At 37.7% G+C, this 13,921-nt stretch overlaps 1 protein-coding gene and 1 long non-coding RNA gene across 9 annotated transcripts in view; one reads left to right on the top strand and one right to left on the bottom strand.

Moving 5' to 3' along the window:
• LOC106875085 (protocadherin alpha-3) overlaps positions 1-13,921 on the top strand; it is a 229,776-nt gene that overhangs the window by 93,205 nt on the left and 122,650 nt on the right. The window lies entirely within an intron of this gene.
• Positions 1-13,921, bottom strand: part of LOC149132684 (uncharacterized) — a 451,111-nt gene that overhangs the window by 406,625 nt on the left and 30,565 nt on the right. For 3 of the 5 annotated variants that reach the window (XR_016244283.1, XR_016244286.1, XR_016244287.1), the window contains exon 1: positions 9,013-10,702. The exons of 1 other annotated variant lie outside the window; for it this stretch is intronic. This is a non-coding gene — a long non-coding RNA (uncharacterized LOC149132684). Of the gene's footprint in view, positions 1-8,921; positions 8,974-9,012; positions 10,703-13,921 lie in introns of those variants that run through there. One more of the 5 variants, XR_016244285.1, reaches the window with a different exon arrangement.

Below are 13,921 nucleotides of genomic sequence, written 5' to 3'. Positions count from 1 at the left end.
GAGAGTGCCAATCCTAACAGTATGGGTGTTGGGGGTGTGGGCCTGTAGCCTGGGAAGGGGAAAAGCAGTGTCGTGTACCTGAAAAGAAAACTTGCAATTGGAAGAATTCATAAGCAAAACAGTACCTACAACCTGCAAACATTTCTCAACCTTAATGCGCTACCCAAAGGTAGGGGAGAGGATGGCCAAGGCCACTAGATGGGTTCCGGGAGACAGCCGAGGTTGACAGGATGACAGAGGAATGAACTTCCGGTGGAGGGGGCGGGATGACAGAGGAATGAACTTCCGGTGGAGGGGGTGGGATGGCAGAGGAATGAACTTCCGGTGGAGGGGGTGGGATGACAGAGGAATGAACTTCCGGTGGAGGGGGTGGGATGACAGAGGAATGAACTTCCGGTGGAGGGGGTGGGATGACAGAGGAATGAACTTCCGGTGGAGGGGGTGGGATGACAGAGGAATGAACTTCCGGTGGAGGGGGTGGGAGGGCGGGTTACCGCCAGCGAGTAGATAGGGCTCTTAATTGTAGATTTTACATATTTGAGAGACAACAATGCATAAATCGTAATTTTTAAAAGAGCAATGAATTCTGGGTGATTAGAATATAACGTAGCATGAATTTAGGAAGCTTAGAAAATGAATAAGCATGAATTTAAGACAACAACTGAATTCAATTGAATTTCATGGAGAGAAACAAGATAAATAATAGGGGGCAAAACTAAAGCGCGAAGGTATTATGAGATGTTTGAGGCCGTAAACAAATAAAAAATCTCTATCTTATCTGCATCTTGGGTATTTCGTCGTAGTATGTCAGCGAGATAATTTAGAATGGGTTTCTCATTTATATATAGCCAGAACCTGAAGACCTTAAGGAAAAACTACGAAAGAGAGAGAGAGGATGGAGGGGTAGACAGAGGCATGGCGGGAGAAAAGATCATCATCATCATCATCATATATATATATAAAGAGAGAGAGAGAGAGAGAGGGGGGACCAGTCAAGCAGCACATCACGCTGTAATTCTTGGGCTGAGAAATCAACACTTAAAAGCCATAATTTTAAGGAGCGATAAGAATTTTTGAATAAAGGAAAATGGGTAGTGGTGGGTAGGTACCGCCAGCGAGTAGATAGGGCTCTTAATTGTAGATTTTACATATTTGAGAGACAACAATGCATAAATCGTAATTTTTAAAAGAGCAATGAATTCTGGGTGATTAGAATATAACGTAGCATGAATTTAGGAAGCTTAGAAAATGAATAAGCATGAATTTAAGACAACAACTGAATTCAATTGAATTTCATGGAGAGAAACAAGATAAATAATAGGGGGCAAAACTAAAGCGCGAAGGTATTATGAGATGTTTGAGGCTGTAAATAAATAAAAAATCTCTATCTTATCTGCATCTTGGGTATTTCGTCGTAGTATGTCAGCGAGATAATTTAGAATGGGTTTCTCATTTATATATAGCCAGAACCTGAAGACCTTAAGGAAAAACTACGAAAGAGAGAGAGAGGATGGAGGGGTAGACAGAGGCATGGCGGGAGAAAAGATCATCATCATCATCATCATATATATATATAAAGAGAGAGAGAGAGAGAGAGAGAGAGGGGGGGACCAGTCAAGCAGCACATCACGCTGTAATTCTTGGGCTGAGAAATCAACACTTAAAAGCCATAATTTTAAGGAGCGATAAGAATTTTTGAATAAAGGAAAATGGGTAGTGGTGGGTAGGTACCGCCAGCGAGTAGATAGGGCTCTTAATTGTAGATTTTACATATTTGAGAGACAACAATGCATAAATCGTAATTTTTAAAAGAGCAATGAATTCTGGGTGATTAGAATATAACGTAGCATGAATTTAGGAAGCTTAGAAAATGAATAAGCATGAATTTAAGACAACAACTAAATTCAATTGAATTTCATGGAGAGAAACAAGATAAATAATAGGGGGCAAAACTAAAGCGCGAAGGTATTATGAGATGTTTGAGGCCGTAAATAAATAAAAAATCTCTATCTTATCTGCATCTTGGGTATTTCGTCGTAGTATGTCAGCGAGATAATTTAGAATGGGTTTCTCATTTATATATAGCCAGAACCTGAAGACCTTAAGGAAAAACTACGAAAGAGAGAGAGAGGATGGAGGGGTAGACAGAGGCATGGCGGGAGAAAAGATCATCATCATCATCATCATATATATATATAAAGAGAGAGAGAGAGAGAGAGAGAGAGGGGGGACCAGTCAAGCAGCACATCACGCTGTAATTCTTGGGCTGAGAAATCAACACTTAAAAGCCATAATTTTAAGGAGCGATAAGAATTTTTGAATAAAGGAAAATGGGTAGTGGTGGGTAGGTACCGCCAGCGAGTAGATAGGGCTCTTTATAATTTGTTATCAGTATTGCATAATACTTGATGTGAAAATGCTTAACTCTCAAATGGTCCTCTGAGCCTTACTGAAAATAACCTTGATGGAAATGCAAAGGTTTTCTTTCTCAGTCCAGCAAGTCAGTAATAAAACATCAATATTGTCTTCTTGGAACTTCAAACATTTGGAACATACTTGAGACTAAAGAGTTTTCACTGCAAGTTTTGCTGCAGAGAAAAACAAAGCTTGTTTTAAACAAAAAGGTGTTAGGATACCATAGCTAGCTCAGATCTCCCTCTAAGAACTGACTGATACATTTCAAACTCATTAGTTCTCTTCAGCACCGGATACCATGAAAGGCAATCACATGAGTTGATTGGAAAGCTTTGCTTGCTTCATCAAAAGTCATTAAGTATCATTTATTGATTGCATGTGTGGGCCACTAGGCTGGAACAAATACATGGGTAGGTGCATGAAGCAGTGATGGAGGATATTTTTTTTTGTTATTGTAAGTGAAAATTTTTCCCCCATATTTGAACTGATCTAAAGTTTATTTTCTGTCACTGCTTTGCACACCAACCCACCTAAAAACTTCAGTAAATATATTTTTGTCAACTTAGATTGTCTACCAGTAATTACCTTGGTCCATGTTTATTTGTTTTTGATTAATTAAAATATGTGCCAAACCATAGTGACTGTATTGTAAAAGAGTAAAATGGCTTGTTAGCTTGCAAGCTAAGTTCAATTCCACTCGCAGGTGGTTTCAGATAGATTTTCTTTTTTTTTTTTTTTGAACATGAGCATAGGCACAGACATGGGTGTGTGATTATGAAGCTAGCTTTGCAATAATGTGGTTTTGTGTTCAGTCCCATTGTGGGGCACCTAGAGCAAATGTCTTCTAATATACTCTCAGGCTGACCAATGCACAATGAGTGAATTTGATAGATGGAAAGTGTGTGGAAGTTAGTTGTGTGTATATATGTGTATATACATTAATATATATCTAGGTGTGAGTATTCGTTTCTCACCAATACTTGATAACTGATGTTGGTTTGTTTATTTCCCTGTAAACAAGAGGTTCGGGAAAAGAAATTGATAGAATAAGTACCAGACTTGAAAGAATATAAGTACTGGCATTCAGTTGTTCGACTAAAACTGTTCAAAGTGGTTCCCCAGTAAGGGGCAAGTAAAAGATAAAAGACATATGAAGAGGAGTCTTTGATGGTTCTTGTTCTTCATATAACATAAGGAATGAAGAAAAAATTTCACAAAAACTCAGATGAAGTTCATAATTTACAATCATCGTTAACTTTTAGAGGCACTCATAGACTTGGATTCTGAATAGGAATTGTTGACAAAGTTTGGTGATGGACATCTAGTAGTATTCTTAGAAAAAAAAAAAAATGAAGTTAAGACTAATGATGAACAACACAGAATATGTGTTGGAGCTAGAGTCTTGGTTTGCTGAACAACCTGCATTATTATTCAGTGAACATGGCTTGTCTACAGTCAGTTCCACTATCTTGTCTTTCAGGCTTGTATTGATCTGGTGCGACAAATCCCACAAGCCTAGTTAGTTATCAGAATGCATAGTGAAGATGTGTGGCTGAGTGGTTAGGGTATTTAGCCCATGACCGTGGCCGTGTGCTGTGTCCTTGAGTAAGACATTTTATTTCACACTGCCTCAGTCCATTCAGCTGACACAAAAGAGTTCTATCTGTATTTCAGAGAGCCAGCCTTGTCACATTGTGTCATGCTGAATCTCACTGTGAACTACAATAAAGGTATGCATGTCTGTGGAGTCCTCGGTCACTTGCATGTTAATTTCACAAGCAGGCTGTTCTGTTTTGATTGGATCAATCGAAACACTCATTGTAACCAATGGAATACCAGTTTATCAGAATGCAGGATCTGTATAGAGTTACCTTCTCTTAAATGAGCAGCTAAATGAGAGCTGAAGGGCCTCATCTGTGCAGGGAAAACAAAAAAGCAGTGTTTTGTAAGTGACCTTCTTCCAGAGGTAATTCTGTGAAGTGCTAATTAAACCATTGCTGGAATCAAGGCAGCTGCTTCTGTGCATGGTCAGAATAGAGTGAGGAACAACAGTGCCAAACTACTAGGTATCATTCTAAACTGCATCTAATAGCAGAGCCCTATTTTGGGAGATCCAGTGTTTTGTAGAGCGTGGAATCAAATCAGAGTACAGAAGGAATAACAGTAGAGACAGATTTATAATATCAAACAGACTGATGGAGGAAGTGCAACTGTTTATCATCTCTAAAAGGTGCTTAACCACAGGCCAGTCCTGGTGTAGTACCTTAATATAAGATCAAGGTATGGATGTTATATATTCTATATATTATCTTTCTTTGTTTATCAGCAAAAAAAAAAAATTATTTAATGCCATCTTATATTTAAGAAGACAGTGATTTGAGGGTAAACCTGGCTATTATTTCCATCAGAATGAATGACCATGTAATGGCTTTTTCATTAAACTCATTAGCTAAGCGTTAATTGTAGAGTATTGTATCAGATTTAAAAAAAAAAAAAAATACAAGTAAGAAAAAACACCCAAAAACCATGGGGAAAATTTTGAGGTTAGATTATTCAGTAGATTTCACTGGAATTACTTTAACACAATTACCAAAGTTCTGTTGGCATTAAGTTGATTCTAAGCACTAATGAATGAAGTGTTTGATATGGATTTATTTTGACAAACATTAATGGATGAAAGAATTCCACCCTTCCATCCCATGATAAGAAAGCAATATGTGGCCTTTTGCCAATATCATAAATCATTGTTTATAAACTCATAAACAGAACCGATGGATTAAATGCTTGTAGGTTGAAGAATTTAATTTCATCCAAACTTGGTTTGGGGTTCAAATTTCTTTAGTGTAGGTGGGTGTTTGGGTCAAATATGTGGTATGGCTGTTTCTGGATCAATCCGGTGGAATTTATATTCCTCCAGAATAAATAGACAAGGCTTTGTCCTAATATAAGAAAATCAATATCTATAGAGCCACAAAAACTGAAACGGGAATATCAGTTAATTCTGGAGTTTAATCAAGAGTGTTGATGACTATGTTGTCAATCCCATCATCATCTCTTAGCTACATGTATTGGCCATGATAATTGATGCATCACTTATCATATCCCATCATCAATGTTTTAAATTTATTATAGGCGCAAGCTTGGCTGATTGGTTAAGAAACTCACTTTGCAACTATGTGGTTATGGGTTCAGTCCCATGGTGCAGTACCTTAGGTAAATGTCTATTACTATAGACTCTTACCGACCAATGTTTTAGTGAATTTAGTGAGCAGATCAATATAAAAGCCCTTCATATATATGTATGTGTATATATATATATATATATATATATATATATAGATAGATAGATAGATAGATAGATAGATAGATAGATAGATAGATAGATAGATAGGGTATTTGAAGTGGGCTACAGATATTGTATATCAAGAAAAAGGAGGCGGTCAGAATTTTGGATACTTCTTTATTAGGGTTTTTGTTCACTTAACAAAATTTTTTCTTGAAGAATTCGGTTAAATGAATGAATGCAATAATAAAGAATTATCCAAAATTCTGAGTGCCTCCTTCTTCTTAACATATATGTATATCAGTTAAAGTAGTGAGAAAAGCAAACAATTAGTCAAGGTAGGACTATGGCATTTAAATTCATCTAAAAATAGTAAAATAATAAAAACTGGTAAAGATAGTCTCTGACAGCTGTTTCTGTGATACCCTGGTATTGGATCAACATATCAACTGAAGACTATAAAAACTGTGTATGCCATCATCAGAGAAATATATGATAGACAGTGGAAAGAAAGCTCCTCTTTAATGATATTCATAGTGGTTCATTATGTTCAGGAGGGTTCAATTACATCCATTTGAATCAGTTCTTCCTCAAGGATATCCTTAGGTAAATCTTTAGGTGAATCCATTATCAAAAGAGTGGTTAAGTTGTATATTAAGGTGAGAAGAGGGAAAAAAACTGCTCGTATGTATGTATGTATGCATGTATATCTCATCATCATTGTTTAATGTCTGTTTTCCATGCTGGCATGGATTGGACAGTTTGACAGATGGTCAGCCAAAGAGCAGTCCAAGCTCCAATTGTCTATTTTGGCATGGTCTCTACTGCTTGATGCCAACCACTTTACAGTGTTTGCTGGGTGCTTTTTACATACCACCGGGACAGTTGCACTTATGATGCATATATATATATATATATATATATATATATATATATATATATATATGCATGAATGTATGTTTAAGTCTTTGATCATCACCTCCATCACCACCACTTGACAACCGGTATTGGTTTGTTTATATCTTTGTAACTGAGTAGTTCAGCAAAAACGACTTTTTTTTTATTTATTTGAAAATAAATAAAATCAAATCAAAAAAGTACCGAGACTGATTTGTTTGACTAAACCCTTCAAAGAATAGTGCTCCAGCTTGGACGCTGTCCAATGATGGAAACAAAAGATTAAAAAAAAAAAAAAAAAAAAGAAGGAAAATATGAAGTAGTTGCAGCAGCTGAAATTTTGCCCACTTTCAAATTTGCTGATCATACACAAGAGGTTGCATTGGAATTCTTGGTATCCAATACATATCTCTGTCACTTTCTGCACTGCTTGGCATTGGTTCTGTTACCACAGGCCACTCATCACTGACATCTACCACTCTTTCACCATCGCCGAGCTTTATCACTTATTCTCTTACCAGCTAACATTAACCTTCTGCACTAAGTCAGCATTTCCTCTTCTCTAATTCTTTCATTGGCATACATCACTCACTTTCACTCATGATCATTTCTATGGGTATCCCTCACTCACGCTCACTTACCAGCAAACATAGCTACCATTAATTTTTCTCCTATCACTTCCTGCCATGGTTGTCTCTCTTATAATGGTGATGCTTGCTTGCAACCATCATGTGATGTCAGGGCAAGGGTGTGTACACAAACAAACACACACACACACCTTCATCATAATCTTCTTTTAGTTCCGTCTATCAAATCCACTCACAGGGCTTTGGCTGTCTTGAGGCTATCGCAGAAGACACTTGCCTAAGATGCTGCAAGGTGGGGGACTGAACCTGAGACTACAAGGTGACCACACAGCTGGAAAGCAAGCTTCTCATCCATACAAATCTTAACGAACAAAATCTATAAATGTGTGATTGATACAAACATTCAGGCGGAAATTCTGATAATCAATAAGTTGAGTAGGTCTTATGTATCAATCAAATTACTTTGTAAAGTTTAGTTATGACATTCTTTACACTCTGAGTTCAAATTCCACTGACATCAATATTGCATTTCAGCTTTCTTGGGTCAATGAAACAACAGTCTATAACTAGGGTTAATTTCAATTGACTTAGTTTGGATCTCTACTAAAGATTCCTTCTACTTTGAGGAGGTGCTAAAAGATTCCTGGCTTTAAGGGTATCGTGAAAGGCCTGATTGGAGGCCCAACCTTCCAAGTTCTTTTACAGGGCTTAGAAAGACTGAACGACCACTGCAATAGGTGTGTGAATCTGAGAGGGGAGTAAGTTAAATAAAATCTTAACTGATCCTCCTGTATTTTCTTTTACTGAAATCCAGAAACCTTTCAGCACTCTCTTGTGTGTGTGTGTGTGTGTGTACACACGAGGGCTGCTGAAAGTTCCTGGTTTTAAGAGTGTTGCAAAAGGCCTGGGTGGAGGCCCAACCTTCTGGGACCTTTTACAGGGCTTAGAAAAACTGAAGGGCTGCTGCCATAAGTTTGAATCTGAGAGAGTGTGTTGTATAAAAGCGTAACTGATCCTCCTGCATTTTCTTTTACCCAAAACCAGAACCTTTTCAGCACCTTATTCCTAGGCTAACCAAAGCTTTGTGAGCAGATTTGGTACATGGAAATTAAAAGAAACCCATGTGTGCACACATGTGTAATCTGCACATCTCATGCTAGTCGTGGACAAATGTCACTATCATACAAGCTTGATACTTGCTTATCTCCTTTGAAAATATGTCTGGTTACTGTGATGTTTGAACGACTAGTGAGAAACATTAATTATCTCACTTGTTAACAAGTGAGGTTTGGTAACCGGAAGAGCATCTGGCCTTGGAAAATCTACCTCAATGAATTTCATCTGTCCCATACAAGTATAGAAAAGTTAATCTTTAAAACTGATGGCAAGAAAATTATGATTAACAAAACAAGCAATAATTTATACATATTTTTTAAAATCAAATTTTAAACTTCAAAATAATATTCGAAAAGAGAAAGAAATTCTGAACAAATTACTTAAATTTTTAACCAATCCTCAATGCATAAAAAAAAAGCCTCATACATTGAGGACCACTGAGATATGGACAGCAGAACATTTTTTTTTAGCTCATGTAATGAAGGTGGTGATTGGGAGGTGGGTGATAGGAGTGGAAGAAGAGATTCAAAGAGGGGCCCTGCGATCCCCAAAGAGTTGCTGTGAATCTGTGAGAAAAGCTAACCATACCCACACATTCTACATAGGCTTGGAAAACATCATACCTCTTTGTATAACTTTTCTCATAGGCCCTAGTTGGAGCATGTTACCCGGCACCTAGCAAAAAAGAAAAGAAAAAAAGTAGTGTGAAGTTACCGTATTTAATGGCGTAGAAGATGCACAATTTGTTTTCCTCCAAAGAATGCAATGTTGGTCCTGTATAGATTACATCCTTTAATGCACTGAAACTGGTTTTCTTGAATATGAGCTACTGAAATTTTGGGTTCATCTATTGTAATATACCCGTGCGTTTTTTAACGCCACGAAATAGGGAAATGAGTTTCACTAACTTCGTAGCCCGAAGAGTGAACACACACACAAACACACACACTCACACACACACGCACACTTTCTCAGACGAAGAGCCATCGAAACAGGCTCCAGCACCACTTTCTCCCCATATCATGCAAACTTATCAAAATTAAGTTTATATTATTAATGTAAACTGATTGATAATTAATTTCTTTTTAATCCTTGCCAAATAAAAATATAATACAGACGATAAATCACAACGTTGCACTAATTTGTATTAAGGCAACCAGAGTGTCCTCCCTTAGATGCAATAGCGTTTATACTGTTTCTCACAGATGATACACAAATAAAACGTATCTTGTTTATAGTCTATATTTTTTTGTTCTTGTTGCTATGGTAATTTAACACGCGTGTCGTAATGGCTGTATGGTTGAAGTTCACTTCTCTAACACGTGGTTCTCGGTTCGATCCTTCTGTTCGATAACTTGAGCAAGTTTGTTCTATCATGAATTCGGGTTTAACAACTGTTTGGTGAACTGCATTTGGCAGACGAAAATTGTGCAAAGGAATAATAAAAATAATTATAATAATCCTTTCTAATATAGGCATAAGGCCTGAAATTTGGGGGAGGGGGATAGTCGATTTCATCGACTCCAGTACGTAACTGATACTTATTTCCTCGACTCCGAAAGGATGGAAGGCAAAGTCGACTTTGGCGGAACTTGAATTCAGAACAAGAAGACAGACTAAATGCTGCTTAGCATTTTGTGTCAACTATTCTACTAACTCGCCGCTTTAATAATAATAATTTCAGATGTTGGCACAAGACCAGCAATTTCGGGGAAGATAGTAAGTCGATTACATCGACCTCAGTACTCAACTGGTACTTATTTTATTGACCTACAAAAGTTGACGTCGGCGGAATTTGAACTCAGAACGTAAAGACGGACGAAACGCTGCTAAGCGCTTTGTCCGGCGTTCTAACGATTCTACCAGCTCGCTGCTTAATAATAATAATAATAATAATACTTTTATTAACCACATGGGCCGAAAAAATAAGATTTACAATAATAATAATAATAGTAGTAGTAGTTTCGAAGTTTGGTACAAGGCCAGCAATTTTTGAGGAAAGTGGGTTAGTCGATACCATCGACTCCAGAAATGCAAAGTCAACCTGAGTGGTATTTGAACTCAGAACGGAAGGAGTGGGAAGAAACATCGTTAAGCATTTTGTCCGACGTTCACATGATTGTCCCCCAAAAAATAATAACCGGTACGTTTTTCTTGATTATCTTGTCATTAAGTTCTGTATCGATTACTTCCCTTTAAATCCGAATGACCTAGTCTTTTCTCGAGTACTAGATTGCTAACTTAAAACTTTTTAAAGTCAGTGCTTTAGCATGGTCACAATCCATTAAAGAATAAAAAGCATTCTAGACATATTTCAAATTCTTCCAATATTGAAAAAAAAAAAAATCTAATTTATTCTGTGCTACTTCAAATTCACTTCTTAATCGATTTCTCACGGTGTGTATGTGTGTTTGTGTGTGTATATATATATATATATATATATATATATATATACACGTGTGTGTGTGAAGTCTCAATGCCTAGTGGTTGGAATTTTGGGCTCACGATTGTAAGTTAAAATCGTAGGTTCGATTCCCACACTGAGCCGTGTGTTGTTTCCTTGAGCAAGACACTTCATATATATATTCATATCTTTATTCTTTTGTTTCAGTCATGTGACTGTGGCCATGCTGGAGTACCACCTTCAGGACATTTTAGTCAAAGAAATCGACCCCAGGACTTATTATTTGCCGAGCCACTAAGTTACGGGGACGCGAACACACCAGCATCGGTTGTTAAGCGATGGCAGGGGAACACACACATAGAAATACATACATACATACACAAAGGGCTTCTTTCAGTTCCCGCCTAGCAAATCCACTCATAAGGCTTTGGTCGGCCGGAGGTTATACTAGAAGACACTTGTCCAAGGTGTCACGAAGTGGGACTGAACCCGGAACCATGTGGTTGAGAAGTAAGCTCCTTACCTCACAGCCACTACTACATGTATCATAGTGGGGTAGGTCAGTTTATTTTAAACTAGTTTCAGGCCAGCAGTGTTTGAGGCCTGAAGATACACCATAAGGCTAAACCCCTTATGAGCAAGAAACCCAAGGTAACCCCATAAACTGGCCTCCCCCATTATAATATTAACTATTTTACATCTTAGAGTGTGCTTCTCCTCCGGGTTTATGCATTGCTACAAACTATAGGAGCAGTCATGGTTCTGTGATTCAGAAGTTCGCTTTGGAACCTCGAAGTTTTTGGTTCAGTGCGGCACTTTGGGCAAATGTCTTCTACTCTAGTCCTGGACCGACCAATGCCTTAGGGAATGCATTTGGAAGACGAAGGCCACGTGGAAGCTCACGTGCATTATGTGTGAGTATATGCATGTGTGTGTGTGTGTGTGTTTGTCTTGCTACCGCTTGCTACCGCTTGACAACGGGTGTTGGTTTGTTTATCTCCCTATAACAATAGTTCGGCAAAAAGGTCAACAGAATAAATGATAAGTGCCAGACTTTGACCCCAGTCCCGCTAAAAAAAAAAAAAAAAGGAAAAGGACTGGGTTCGAACGGCTCGGTCAAACCCTTCAAGGCAGTACCCCAGCATGGTCGTGGTTCTATGACTAAAGCAAGATTGTGTATGTTTCGAAATATGGCTCCATAAGCCATTTCTATTGAGAAATAAATAAGATTTTAGCGAATAGCCACGCAATGACTGCAATTGAAATTGTATCACAAATAGTTCGTTTAATGGACTCCGCGATTTAAATGATTTAACGATGTTGCCAGGTCGACAAGAAAACATGATTATATATCACCAGCTGTCTTTCTATCAGTCTCTTTCCCTGCACTTGTGTAAGGGCTGACGTTTCTTTTATAAACGTAACTACTATAAATACTAAGAGACAGAAAAAAGAAAAAGTGAAAACGAAAGAAAAACCCAACAAATTTCCCAGCTCCAGTGACATATATCAACGTCCTGTTTACAGACTCGCGTATAATTAAAATTGATGAAGGGAAGAACGAACGAAGAAGAAGAAAAAAAAAATGCAACAAAAGCAAATCGATAATTTTCATGTGTATATGTATAATATACATGTTTATAATGATATGTGAATATTTGATGGAAAACATACGTACGATAGCACATATTCACGAACACACACATGCGCACATGATACATGTATATATATATATATATATATATAATGCGTGTGTTTTGACATTAATTTGAAGTCACACTTATACATAAACACAATTATTGCCACAATTATACACACTAAGTTACGCTCATACACGCACGCAAACACATACGTACATACGAACGTTCATAATTTTGAAGTTAAACATAGACAAACATTCGAATTATTAAAACTAGTATGTAAACTGTTCATTTAACGCAAATAGAAATGCATGAGTTGCGTCCCTTGCACGCTGCTCTCGCCACCACAATCGTCTGAGTAGGTTTATATTTTTATCAACTTCGATTCGTTACTTGCTGCCTAGCAACCATTAAGCATAGCATAAACACCACAACTTCATATTCTCTATAAATTTGAGGCATTGTATCATTAAGAAATGTAAAAGGTTTGAAATATTTGTTAAGTGTATGTATGTTTTACTGACAATCAATCCGCGACCCAGACACAGTAGTGTCTTACAAAGACCGCTACATGGTCAGCGTTTGATACCTATACCGATCCCTACGCTTCTACATATTATCGATTCCTATCCCAAGGAGATCATGGAACGTTTACGATACTGGATATTCTACAAAAAAAAAATATCCCAACACCTTCGAATGAGGTCTGTACGAAAATGCTAAGTTTTTTGTTTTAATATGGTGGTTGTCTACTCCTTATGCAGAGTTTGACCAACTCCTGTACCTACACCTTAGAACCATCATGGCATCTGATGTGGCCCTTTAAACCAGATAATGTTCTGAAAAGACACCCACACAGGTTGCATATCCCATTTGGACCACCAAGAGCTGCAGATAAGTTATGATCTTTGTAGATCTTATAATGTCCTTTGAGGCCTCCGTTAGATTTGTAAACCTTCTGGCAGACATTGCATTCAAAGGTACACACACACACATTATATGTATATATATATATATATATATATATATATATATATATATATATGATGGATGCAAACTCATGTTCGAGGATTGCCATCACCTGGTCGAAACCTCCACATGCGAAGGACCAGCCATTTTTGTGATAGGTTTTACATTTTTTTTCAAGCGATGCCTGTGCATAATGATTTTTTTATAGTGGGAAAACGATTTGCACAAATCCAATCTTACACTCTTAACAAGAAAAACAAACTCGAAAAGAAGAATTAGTGTACATCATCGAATATTGTCCGTGTCGCAGGTTTTTCGCTCGGAGTTTCTCTCTCCTAGAGAGATGTAACAATAAAAGTGGCGCCTCTTACCTCCAGTGGGCCAACCGCGCCTGGACACCAACCCAAGTATTCCCAAGTCCCCACGCATACATCGACATGTACACATATTGTTGGATGCCCGTTGACTGCTTATGAGCTCTTAAGCCCTTTGACAGGTCTTATTTTTCGTCCTGCAAGGTGTCCAATAATCACCCTCCTCATCAAGTAAGCTTGATGGGGTTGCCAGTTTAGTCGCCGACGACCCGACCATACAGTAAGTTGTATTGGGT

This window comes from Octopus bimaculoides, chromosome 14, assembly GCF_046866305.1.
Source record: "Octopus bimaculoides isolate indiv1 chromosome 14, ASM4686630v1, whole genome shotgun sequence".
Classification (NCBI taxonomy): Eukaryota; Metazoa; Mollusca; class Cephalopoda; order Octopoda; family Octopodidae; genus Octopus; species Octopus bimaculoides.
Note: the sequence above shows the minus strand (reverse complement) of the source record. Positions and strands in the feature narration are given on the sequence as shown.